Raw genomic sequence first — 13,091 nt, 5'->3', positions numbered from 1 at the left:
GCTTTAACAATGTTTGGGTATGGGCCTTGAATTCCTGTTCTCTCCAAGACTTTAAGCATGAAAGGATGCTGAATTTTGTAAAATGCTTTTTCAGCATCCAATGATATGACCAAGTGGTTTTTTTCTTTGAGTTTGTTTATGTAGTGGATTGCCTTGATGGATTTCCATATATTGAACCAACCCTGCATTCCCGGGATAAAGCCTACTTGATCATGGTGGATGATCGTTTTGATGTGTTCTTGGATTCGGTTGGCAAGAATTTAATTGAGTATTTTTGCATCGATGTTCATAAGGGAAATTAGTCTGAAGTTCTCTTTCTTTGTTGGATCTTTGTGTGGTTTTGGTATCAGTGTAATTGTGGCTTCGTAGAAGGAATTGGGTAGTGTTCCTTCTGTTTCTATCTTGTGGAATAGTTTGAAGAGTATTGGTGTTAACTCTTCTTTGAAGGTCTGATAGAATTCTGCACTGAAACCATCTGGTCCTGTGCTTTTTTGGTTGGAAGACTTTTTATGACTCCTTCAATTTCTTTAGGCATTATGGGACTGTTTAGATGGTCTAGTTGGTCCTGATTTAATTTTGGTATTTGGTATCTGTCAAGGAAATTGTCCATTTCCTCCAGATTCTCCAGTTGTGTTGAGTACAGGCTCTTGTAGTAGGATCTGATGATTTTTTTGATTTCCTCAGTTTCCATTGTTATATCTCCCTTTTCATTTCTAAGTTTGTTAATTTGGATACTTTCTCTGTGCCCTTTGGTCAGTCTGGCTAAGGGTTTATCTATATTGCTCATTTTCTCAAAGAACTAGCTCCTGGACTCGTTGATTCTTTGTATGGTTCTCTTTGTTTCCACTTGATTGATTTCAGCCCTGAGTTTGATGATTTCCTGTCTTCTACTCCTCCTGGGTGAAATAGCTTCTTTTTGTTCCAGGGCTTTCAGATGTGTCATTAAGCTGATAATGTATGCTCTCTCCATTTTCTTTTTGGAGGCACTCAGGGCTATGAGTTTTCCTCTTAGCACTGCTTTCATTGTGTCCCATAGATTTGGGTATGTTGTGTCTACATCTTCAGTCTGTTCTAGAAAGTCTTTAATTTCTTTCCTTATTTCTTCCTTTACGAAGGTATCATTGAGTAGAATATTGTTCAGTTTCCATGTGTATGTGGGTTTTCTGCTGTTTTTGTTGCTATTGAAGACCACTTTTACTCCATAGTGATCTGATTGGAGGCATGGGATTAGTTCGATCTTCTTATATTTGTTGAGGTCTGTCTTGTGACCAATTATATGGTTGATTTTGGAGAAGGTACCATGAGGTGCTGAGAAAAAGGTATATTCTTTTGCTTTAGGATAGAATGTTCTCTCTCTATATATATATCTGTTAAATCTAATTGGTCCAAAGCTTCAGTTAGTTTCATTGTGTCCCTGTTTAGTTTCTATTTTCCTGATCGGTCCATTGAGGAAAGTGCAGTGTTGAAGTCGCCCACAATTAATGTGTTAGGTGCAATGTGTGCTTTGAGTTTCAATAAAGTTTCTTTTACGAAATAGGGTGCCCTTGCATTTGGAGCATAGATGTTCAGGATTGAGAGTTCTTCTTGTTGTATTTTTCCTTTGACCAGCAAGAAGTGTCCCTCAGAGTCTCTTTTGATGACTTTGGGTTGAAAGTCAATTTTATCAGATATTAAAATGGCTACTCCAGCTTGTTTCCTGAGACCATTTGCTTGTAAAATTGTCTTCCAGCCTTTTACTCTAAGGTAGTGTTTGTCTTTGACCCTGAGGTGTATTTCCTGTAAGCAGCAAAATGTAGGGTCCTGTTTACGTATCCAGTCAGTTAGTCTGTGTCTTTTTATTGGGGCATTAAGTCCATTGATGTTAAGAGATATTAGGGAATAGTGATTGCTACTACCTATCATTTTTGACGTTATTTTTTAAATGTGATTGCTTAACTTCTTTTGAGTTTGATGAAAGGTTACTATCTTGCTTTTTCCAGGGTGAAGTTTCCCTCCTTGTATGGGTGTTTTCCTCCTATTATCCTTTGTAGGGCTGGGTTTGTGGATAGATATTGGGTAAACTTGGTTTTCTCATGAAATATCTTATTTTCTCCATCTACGGTGATTGAGAGCTTTGCTGGATATAGTAGTTTTGGCTGGCATTTGTGTTCTCTTAGAGTCTGCATGAGATCTTCCCAGGACCTTCTAGCCTTCATAGTCTCAGGTGAAAAGTCTGCTGTGATTCTGAGTCTTCCTTTATATGTTACTTGGCCTTTTTCTCTTACTGCCTTTAATATTCTTTCTTTGTTTAGAACATTTGGTGTTTTGATTATTATGTGACGGGAAGTATTTCTGTTCTGGTCCAGTCTGTTTGGAGTTCTGTAGGCTTCTTGTATATTCATGGGCATCTCTCTCTTTAGGTTAGGGAAGTTTTCTTCCATAATTGTATTGAAGATATTTGCTGGCCCTTTAAGTTGTAAATTTTCATTCTCATCTATGCCTATAATCCTTAGGTTTGGTCTTCTCTGTAGCCGCCAGCGGCTACATGTGAACCAGGTTACCTGTTGAAAGAATCTTGGGGAACAGGGACACAGACAAGGGATTTGAGTCAAGCCTAGGATTCTGGTCAAGACTGCTTTTAATAAATTGAAGACAGGTTTTATAGACATTTGGGGGATCGGCCAACCCCCCAGAAGTCGGTAGCTTCAAAGGCGGTGCTGTGAATTCTCTGGCTCCAAGTCTCAGCGGGTCGTCTGCCTACTGCCTGAGAGCTCAGGTGAACGCCGGCCTGGGGGCGGTGTCGATAGCCGAGGTGTGGAGTCCCTTTGTTTGTAGAACAAAGGCCGGAGGTAGCCATCGGAAGAGTTGGGTGCCCGCTAGCCAACTAGTTGCAGGGGGGGAAGGGTACAATTCCCCCTTAATTATTAAATTTAAAACCACTCAGTGGAAATGATTAAGTTCATCCAATGGATGACGGGCATTCATCAGTGAGTGAAAGCATTGGCCACAGCCCCCTTAAGCGTTACCGACATCTTTTTTCAGGGGGGGGGCTAGGCCGCCTTTTTCAGGAATGTCTTACGATGTCAAACCCCCATGCAGCTGGGCGTGCTTTTCAGGGAAACTCGGAGCCAGGAATTTTTTCCCTTTCCCTTGCAGTGCCTCGCCTCGCACCTCAACTGATGCCCATGTTTGTTGTGACAACAAACACGCATGATTCCGAGTATCAAGCAGCCTCATCTCCGAGGACTTCCACTGGCAGAGTAAATTCTCTGCGGCTAAGCGTTGGCTAGCTGAAAAGGCAACCCATCCTCCACCTAGGGCCATTGCTGAAGGAATTTCGTCTTCTGAGTGTTATCTGCTTCAAATATAAAAGGAGATTAAGAGAACCTGTCTGGTTAGTCTTGGGAGGTCAAACCGGTTTTTGGTTTAATTGAAATTCAGTGGCCTCAGGGAAGAGCCCTGGCCGGCAACTTAGTTTGCATGAACACAAAGGAACTATGCCTCCCCAAGCAACTGGGAGGTGGCTTGAAAAACAGCCTTTGAATTAATTATACTTACCTACAGTTTGGGGGTGGAATCCACTCAGGCAAAAGGCCTGGCTTGCAACTTAATTTGCAAGAAGACAAAGGAACTATATCTCCCCAAATGAATGGGGCGGCTTGGAAAACAGCCTTCTGACCTAAATATACTTACCAACCGTTTTTGGGGTCGAATCCACTTGTCTTACCAATCTCTCTGGCAACCAGCGCGCTTCGTCCTGTTCTTGTGAAAAAACGCATACCGCGCCTCTTCCCCATATCAAAACGGGGTCTGGGCCTTTCCAAGAATTATTTAAAGGATCCCGCCACTTAACCATGGCGTAGGAATTGGAAGTAGCCGGATGCCAATGCCTGTCAGCGGCAGACTGGCCTTCCGCATCCGTTTGGAGAAAATTTAAAACGAATAGAACAAAGGCAAGATGTGACTTTGGGGACCGAGGGGGATATAAATTTCCCTTCTTAGTTTTAATAAGCCAATTTTTAAGCGTGCGATGGGCGCGCTCCACTATTCCTTGCCCCATTGGATTATAAGGAATTCCAGTTTTAAGTTTTATATTAAATTCTTTACAAAATGAGATAAAGTTCTTACCAGTGTAGGCTGGTCCATTGTCTGTCTTAATGACCTTGGGTACTCCCATGGTATTAAAGGCTTGTAAACAATGATCAATTACATTTCTAGAGGCTTCTCCGGTATGCAGGGAAGCAAAAATAAGTCCTGAGCACGTATCAATGCAAACATGTATAAATTTTAATTTCCCAAACTCCGCATAGTGAGTTACATCCATTTGCCAAATTTGATTGGGCACCAGGCCACGTGGATTAACCCCTAAATGGGGCACTGGTGCTAAAGTGAGACAATTAGGGCATTGCTTTACGATCATTCTAGCTTGTTCTTTTGTGATCTTATGGCGGAGTCTCAACGTATGACTCGAAAGATGAAATTTATCATGATCACGTTTTGCCAATTCTATGGGTGTGAGTGCCAAGACTTGACCAATTAGTGCTTTGTCAATGCACTCATTGCCCTGAGCCAGAGGTCCAGGGAGACCCGAGTGAGATCTAATATGTCCTATATAAAAAGGATTTTTCCTAGCAAGAATGATACCTTGCAATTGTGAAAACAAGGATCCAGCTGGCGTATTAAAATTAAACATGCCACAGGTTTCTAGTTGCGGTATCGAAAATGCAACATAAGCACTGTCAGTAAAGAGATTAAACGTACTATTTACAGTTTGAAAAACACACAGCACTGCTGTAAGCTCTGATAACTGAGCAGATAACCCAGGCGTTTCTACGACCACCTGTTGATTGTTAACACGATATCCGGCTTTTCCTTTTGATGAACCATCTGTGAACACTAGGAGTGCATTCTGCAGCGGCTGTAGAGATGTCATTTTTGGAAATACGACCTCATGCATATTTAAAAACTTTATTAACTTGTCTTGAGGATAATGATTGTCTATACACCCTTTAAAACCAATCTGAGCCAGCAGCCAATCTGTGCTATGCTGTTTTAGCCATTCATCCTGATTTACACTGTAAGGTTGTATAATAAAGTCCGGTTCCTTACCGAAATAAGTCAATGCCTGCTTTCTACCAAGCATAATTACTTGGGCCACTGCTTCAAAATATGGCAAGATATTACGCCTAGAAGACACCCTCAAATGAATCCACATCAGAGGAGCCTTTTGCCATAATAATCCTGTAGGCGAATGAGTAGTATTAAAAATTAGCAGATGCAGAGGTAAGGAATAATCTATATAGGTAATAAATTGGTTCTCAATAGCTTTCTCCACTGTCTGTAAGGCAAAAAGTCCTTCTGAAGTTAATACCCTAGGGGAAGTCGGATCAGCATTTCCTTTAAGAATATCAAATAAAGGTTGTAATTCCCCTGTGGTAAGTTTTAAATACGGCCGAAGCCAATTAATGTCACCCAATAATTTCTGAAAATCATTTAAAGTTTTCAAATTGTCCCTGCGGATAATTATCTTCTGGGAAAAAATTGACTGGTCCGTAAGTTTAAAACCTAGATAGTTATATGGCTCCTGAATCTGAATCTTCTCTGGAGCTATCTGCAGCCCTTTAGCGACCAGGGCTTGCTGCAAATCTCTAAAACATAAAAGCAAGGTCTGAGGATTTTTTCCTGCAATTAGAAAATCATCTGTGAAATGGATAAAGTAAATATCTGGCCATTTCTGTCTCACAGGTTGAATGGCCTGTGCTACGAATTTCTGGCACAAGGCGGGGCTGTTTGCCATGCCCTGGGGAAGCACGGTCCATTCAAACCTTTTCATAGGCTCTGCAAAGTTAATAGAAGGAACACTGAACGCAAACCTTTTGCAGTCTTCAGGGTGCAAAGGAATGGTAAAGAAACAATCTTTTAAATCTATGACTATTTTATGAAACCCTTTTGGAATAGCCACGGGAGATGGAAGACCTGTTTGTAAGGTTCCCATGGGCAACATTGTTTCATTTACCTTTCTTAAATCCTGTAACAATCTCCATTTGCCGGACTTCTTTTTAATTACGAATATCGGCGTGTTCCATGGAGATAATGACTCTATCAGATGTCCTGCCTCTAACTGTTCCTGCACCAAAAGCGAGGCAGCCTCCAATTTCTCTTTAGTTAAAGGCCACTGATCAACCCACACTGGAATGTCGCTAAGCCATTGAATTTTATCGGCGTGGGGTGCAGGCGAGATAGTGGCCATTACTGAAAATGCCCCAGACTTCTAGAGTTAGGGTTTGCCTGGGGGTTTTTAAACCTACTAGTGCCTTGTCCTTCATATCCAAGCCCCCGAGTAGGTTCGGATTCCTCCGACACTGTCTTTTGCTTAGAGGCAATTTCATTAGGATTACACAGAATTAAATTCATCTGAGATAACAGGTCTCTGCCCCAGAGCGTGGTAGGCAACTTCTGCATCACGAAAGGCCGAATTTGTCCTGAATTTCCATCTGCATCTTTCCAAGTTAGAAGTCTAGCGCTCTGTTTCGGATTATTTGCATAACCGATTCCTTGCAGATGCGTTAGGGTCTCTGTCAAAGGCCAATTAGACGGCCAGTCCTGTCCCTTAATAATTGTAACATCAGCTCCCGTATCTATTAATCCTTCAAAACTCTTTCCTTCAATAGTCAATTTAAGGTTAGGTCTTTTATTAGTAATAGACTGAACCCAGAACACTCCGGAGGAGCCAAAGCCCTCCTCCCCTCTCTTAACTTTAATGAATTTGGAAGGCAGTGGATGTAAGGGCACCAAGACTAACTGGGCAATTCTTTGATTAGCTGGAATACTTATGACACCACGAGAGGAAGCAGCCATAATTTTAATTTCTCCCTCATAATCACTGTCTATGACTCCTGGATAAATCTGTAGTCCCTTCACAGTAGAACTGCTTCGTCCTAACAACAATCCCCAAGTACCTTCAGGTAATGGCCCAAAAACTCCCGTGGGCAAAACCTGAACTCCCATCTCTGGAGTTAGTACGGCATTGCAGATGCAACAGAGGTCCAGCCCTGCACTTCCTGGTGTAGCTCTGGTGAGGTCAAGGATGGATTTCCTTGGCTCGGCAGTAGCTGTGCCCCACAGACAGTCTGATGCATCGGGGCCTGGGGCTGGCCCCTCCCCCCGTTTCCCGACACGGGTCTACCTTGGAAGTTATTTTTTGACTTGTCTCTCTTAACCCATTGATTTCCTTTTCTACACTTATGGCACGTTCCTGGTGGACCACCTGATTGCCCGTTTATACTGGGCTTATTATCAGGACAATCACTCTTAAAATGACCCAGACTACCACATTTAAAACATCTCCTATTTCCTCGTCTTTGTGACAGAATTCCTTGAATAGTTGTTCCCTGCAGCGCTGCAGCTATAGCTAAACCCTGATTATAGGACGGACCGATCTCAGAACAAAGGCGAATGTAACCGGCTAGGTCTGTCTTTCCTCTCTGGGGTCTAATGGCCTCTCGGCAGGCCGCATTAGCATTCTCATAGGCTAGTTGCGTAACCAGCGGATTCTCTGCCTGAGAGTTTCCAAAAATTCTATTAGCCGTTTTCAGCAATCTGTCTACGAAATCCTGAAAGAGTTCGTCGGGAGCCTGTTTCACAGCTGTTAGATTTCCACTAATATCTCCCTTAGCTGGTAACAGAGTCCAAGCACGGCGGGCGGCCACCGCAATCTGCGCATACACTGCGATGGGAAACCCAATCTGGTTATTATTTCCTTCAAATAGGCCTTCCCCCAACAACATCTCCGCATTCCATTCTGGATGGCCTGCTTGAGTGTTAGTGGCGGCGGTTCTTTTGCAAGCCTCACGCCATTCAGAACTCCAGAGCAAGAAATCTCCCCCCGACAACGTAGCTTTACACAGCGTTTTCCAATCCTGTGGAGTTAGATTCGACTCAATCACAGTATCCAACAACGCCTGTGTAAAGGGAGCTGTCGGGCCGTACTGGGCTACGGCTAGCTTTAACTCTTTTATCACCTTAAATTCCAAGGTCTGATATTGTCTGACCACATTGTCCTGGTCTTCTATCTCAAGGACTGGAAAAGCTAAGATTTCTGACGTATCCTGCCCCTCTCCGCGGGCCTGGTTTATAACTCTTTCTAATGGCGACTGGCGGGTCTCCGAGTTATTGTTCTCTCTAGTATTAGAGACCCTTTTTAGCTCCTGTAACTCATTAGTCAATTTCTGCAATTTAATTTCAAACTCTAACTTTTGTAATTGCATATCCTTCTGGATTTCGGCCTCTGCCATCAAGGTCACAGGCGGCGCGGATGGCGCTACAGGGGGCCAAGTTTCTCCATGAACTTCAATTGCTCCTTTCTCGGGATGAGCTATTTTTTTCCTAACCACAGACTCATCAGAACTGTCTCTTTGTTTACGAGACTCAGGTTGTGGAGAATTTTCTATAACAGGGATCCTCTCCACATGGCCTTTTACCTGAAAATCCTCACTTTCATGAATAACACCTAATTCTTCCAAACTCCCTTCATCTATGATGTCCTTAATCAGAGTCCAAAGGCAGAGGGTGATATTGTCTGCCTTGGCTGCCTTTAGCGAATTACCAATTCTCAGCCAAGTTCTCTCATTTAACGTTCGTTTTTCTCGGAACCAAGGACAACAGGAATATATCTGGTCCAAGAAATCTTCTAATCTTTCCTCTTCAAACCCAATCCCTTTTGCCTGAAGCAACTCTTGAATGTTGCGTGCGCAGATCTCGCGCGAACTTTCCTGTCCCATTTTTTCCTATCCTTTTAACCCAAGCAACTCCTGTGTCGGGTGCACACAATATGCTTGAAAAACTGTATCTCTTCCTTGCACTCACAACGATAGACACGAATTCACTAGCGCTAGTTTTGATTTCTATGTTGCTTACCGTGCAGATACCATTAATTTTCACCTTTTTTCTGCGAAGCTTCGCTGGATAGGGCCACCTCAGGAATTCTCTCGTGCCAGGTCTCCCACGTTCAGGCGCCAGTATGTAGCCGCCAGCGGCTACATGTGAACCAAGTTACCTGTTGAAAGAATCTTGGGGAACAGGGACACAGACAAGGGATTTGAGTCAAGCCTAGGATTCTGGTCAAGACTGCTTTTAATAAATTGAAGACAGGTTTTATAGACATTTGGGGGATCGGCCAACCCCCCAGAAGTCGGTAGCTTCAAAGGCGGTGCTGTGAATTCTCTGGCTCCAAGTCTCAGCGGGTCGTCTGCCTACTGCCTGAGAGCTCAGGTGAACGCCGGCCTGGGGGCGGTGTCGATAGCCGAGGTGTGGAGTCCCTTTGTTTGTAGAACAAAGGCCGGAGGTAGCCATCGGAAGAGTTGGGTGCCCGCTAGCCAACTAGTTGCAGGGGGGGAAGGGTACACTTCTCATTGTGTCCTGGATTTCCTGGATATTTTGGGTTACAAGCTTTTTGCATTTTGCATTTTCTTTAACTGTTGGTCCATGCTTTCTATGGAATCTTCAGCATCTGAGATTCTTTCTTCTATCTCTTGTATTCTGTTGTTGATATTTGCATCTCTGTCTCCTGATTTCTTCCCAAGGCTTTCTATCTCCAAAGTTGTCTCACTTTGAGTTTTCTTAGTTGTTTCTACTTCTGATTTTAGATCCTGGATGGTTTTGCTTAGCTCCTTCACTTGCTTGTTTGTGCTTTCCTGTAAATCTTTAAGAGTTTTTTGTGTTTCCTCTTTCATGACCTCAGCCTGTTGACCAAAGTTCTCCTGTATTTCTTTAAGTGTTTTATGCGTTTCCTCATTAGTGGCTTTTGTATTCTCCTGGATTTCTTTCAATGATTTTTGTGTTTCCCTTGCAAGGGCTTCTAACTTTTGATCCATTTTCTCCTGAATTTCTTTAAGTATGTCCTTCATGTGTTCCTGTACCAACATCATGACCAGTGATTTTAAATCCAAATCTTGTTTTACTGATGTGATGGGTTATCCAGGACATGCTTGTAGAGGAGAATTGGGTTCAGATGTTGCCATATTGCCTTGATTTCTGTTAGTGACGTTCCTGAGTTTGCCTTTTGCCATCTAGTTCTCACTGGTGTTAGTTGGTCTTGTCAGTGCTGGACTCACCTGTAGCCGCCAGCAGCTACATGTAAACTGGGTTACCTGTTGAGAGAATTTTGGGGTCATAGGGAAGAGCGGCGAAAAGAAAGTACGGCTAAGTCAATGTTCACTGATCGAAGCCGTAAACTTTAATGGCGCCGGACCTTTTAACAGTTTGGGCAAACCCTCCCCCCAGACTCCAGGCTGAGTTCCGGTGGAAGTTGTCTAGCTTCTCTTGGAGGTCTTCGTCTTGACTGCTCCGGCAGCTGGGTGGGTCACCTGTTTAATTCAGGAATCCCTATGCCTGGAAGAACAATGAACTTAACCTTTACTACGTGCACTCCACCCTAGGTGGAGCAGGATCCTGGCTAACTGGGAGAAGTTAACCTTGACCAAAGTCAAACTCTGACCAAGTGCAAGACTGCCCCAATATGGCTCTGTACATGTCCTCCCTTTTTTTATTAATTTGAACACGAGGAGGTAGAAAACAAGTGGATAAATATCCTTCATAAGAAGGCGGGCCTTAACCAGGAGGGGAAGCATTGACCGTAATTCCTCTTAAATATTGTATAACGTCTTTTTCAGAGGAGGGGTAATAGGCTCCCTTATTATTTTAAGGACAGCCTCTCGACGTTAACCCCTATGCAATTAGGTGTACTTCCTGGGGACTCAGAAGCAGAAATTCACCTCCCCATGCAGTGCTTTGCCTCGCACGTCTCGCTGGTACCCATGTTTGTTCATAAACAAACACACATAGATCTGAGTTCTATGTGGCTCCCTCTTTGGAGATCCACTTGTGTAAGTTTTGAAGCCAGGGGGGTCTGCAAGTGTCTTTAACAGACATGTAATCTCTCCATCCAGGTGAGCCTGGGTGGAGACAGCCAGTCTGCTTAACAGACAAGGTCAAGAGTTAAAGGTGGAATAGGATTAACTTGTCCCAGAAGTATCCAATTCAGTTGTAAATTAACAACTTTAAGGACACAAAGCTTGGCCTCTGAGGTGGGAGAGGTAGCCTTGTGAATCAAGAGATATGCTGTTACTTCTCAGGAAAAGTGGAGACTATATGTTAAATTAACACAGCTGGCTGAAGATTGTTAGCCATCTTCAAAATTGGAATCTTCAATATTGGGATTATTTCTAGACTAGTCTATGGTTAAGTCAGCTGAACACAATAAGGAGAAGAGTCATTTTAACTCTTCTTAATTAATTTTTCCTAAGCTAGCATAACAGTCTCCATGTTCTGCCCCACAAAGTCTAAAAGCTTGAAGCTAGGCAATTTATCTAACCTGGGACATTTAACAATTGAGGTAAGTCAAGAACATATATCCAATATAGCTCTTATGTTACCATGGTCTGGGCATTCAGCAAGCACACAGTCAGCATATCTTCTGCAGCATTCTGTGGAAAAAACAGAGGACATGCCTTCTCCCCCAATATTAAATCAGGATCATGGCATATGTTAGTAAGTGAATTCCTTCATTTCACCTAGACATCAATATGTCTAATTACAAGATGTCATATACATTTAGCAAGGAGTTTCTTGGCATCTAAATTTTAAAATTTTAAAATTTTCTTAAAAACATGTAAGCATAATTTAAATTATATGCACAGGGACACGATTTCCCCTCTCTTCTTTCTTCCAAGAAGATATTGTTTTATTAATTTAAGTTGGAACACAAAGTATAAACCATAACATAGGCAATAACTATGTAATTATATAAAATATAGTTGCTTTTTCTGTTAGAGCAGTTGCAACTAGACAGCCTAAAAATGAATCATTAGTCACATGTACATATTTTTTTTATCTTTTAAATTAGAAATATGAATATCATTTATCTGTAATAACTAAGTCCTCTAGGATTAACACCATTACCTGATAGAGGTAGAAATTGAGGACATCAAGAACAAATCTTTACAATTTGATGTGCACAAAATATAAAATTATTTCAAATACCTAAAGGACAGTCATTTAGAGAACATATCCTTTGTTCTTAGAAATTTGAATCACATTTGTACAAACTGTAGAAATTAAGAATTAGCAGTATTAAAAATGGACCAATTTTAAGCAATTATAAACCATGAGCTATGTATATCTACTATTATTAAAAGCTTGACCTTTAACATCTTAAAAATAGCTGCTATAGCACCCAATTCAGGTATCTGTGTTGAAGCAGGGAGAAACTTAAAGGAATAAACATGTGATCTGATAGTACAAATTATCTTTTGGATAACAGTCATTAATTTTGTCTAAAAATGCTTGCCATGTAATAGACCAACCATTAATAATAAATTTGATTGTTGCTTGAAGCAAGGAACAAATGTTTCCTACCTTGAAAACAGAGGTTTAAGACCTTCTGTGGCAAGCTTAAAATGAGGTAAATAAGATAAAGCCAATTAATATATCCTAACAACTTTTGAAAGCCATTTACCTAAAAATTCTAAAAGTCTATAGGAGCAAGGGCCTGTAACAAACATTCTATGAACATTATACACTGAAATTTTTAAGATCTTAACTTCTGTATTGAAAGAGAGACAAACACTTTTTCTCACAAGACATAAGGCTGTTAGCCATTCCTTGAGGCAAAAACTTTCTAATGACATTGTTTTGTTGTTTCTTTAAAATTAGAAGCAAATGCTTTTATAATTATCAGAATGTAAAGCAAAAAACCAACCCTTTAAATTTACAATAATTTTGTAGGGAGTAGACAGGCCAAATGTTAATGCCTTTATAGCCTCCTTGACCTTTCATAGATTTGAACTGCATTTTAACCCACACCTGGATAAGTCAAAAACCTTTTTTTTTTTTTTTTTTTTTTTTTTTTTTTTTTTTTTTAAGCCAAACACTCCCTAGGTGGGGCCTGTAAGGCGGAAACAATTTCTCAAAACTTCCTCACTAGCTTCCCCTGAGGCAACTCTAAGCTTTGCATTAACTCAAATGTAAATTTTTTTATCTGCCCTAGGATCCACCTTGAGTCCTTGGCAAGGACATTGTATGAGATTCCTCAAATGTAAATATCTTCTAATCTG

This window comes from Apodemus sylvaticus, chromosome 6, assembly GCF_947179515.1.
Source record: "Apodemus sylvaticus chromosome 6, mApoSyl1.1, whole genome shotgun sequence".
Taxonomy (NCBI): Eukaryota; Metazoa; Chordata; class Mammalia; order Rodentia; family Muridae; genus Apodemus; species Apodemus sylvaticus.
The sequence above is the reverse complement of the archived record's forward strand: the minus strand, read 5'-3'. Positions refer to the sequence as shown.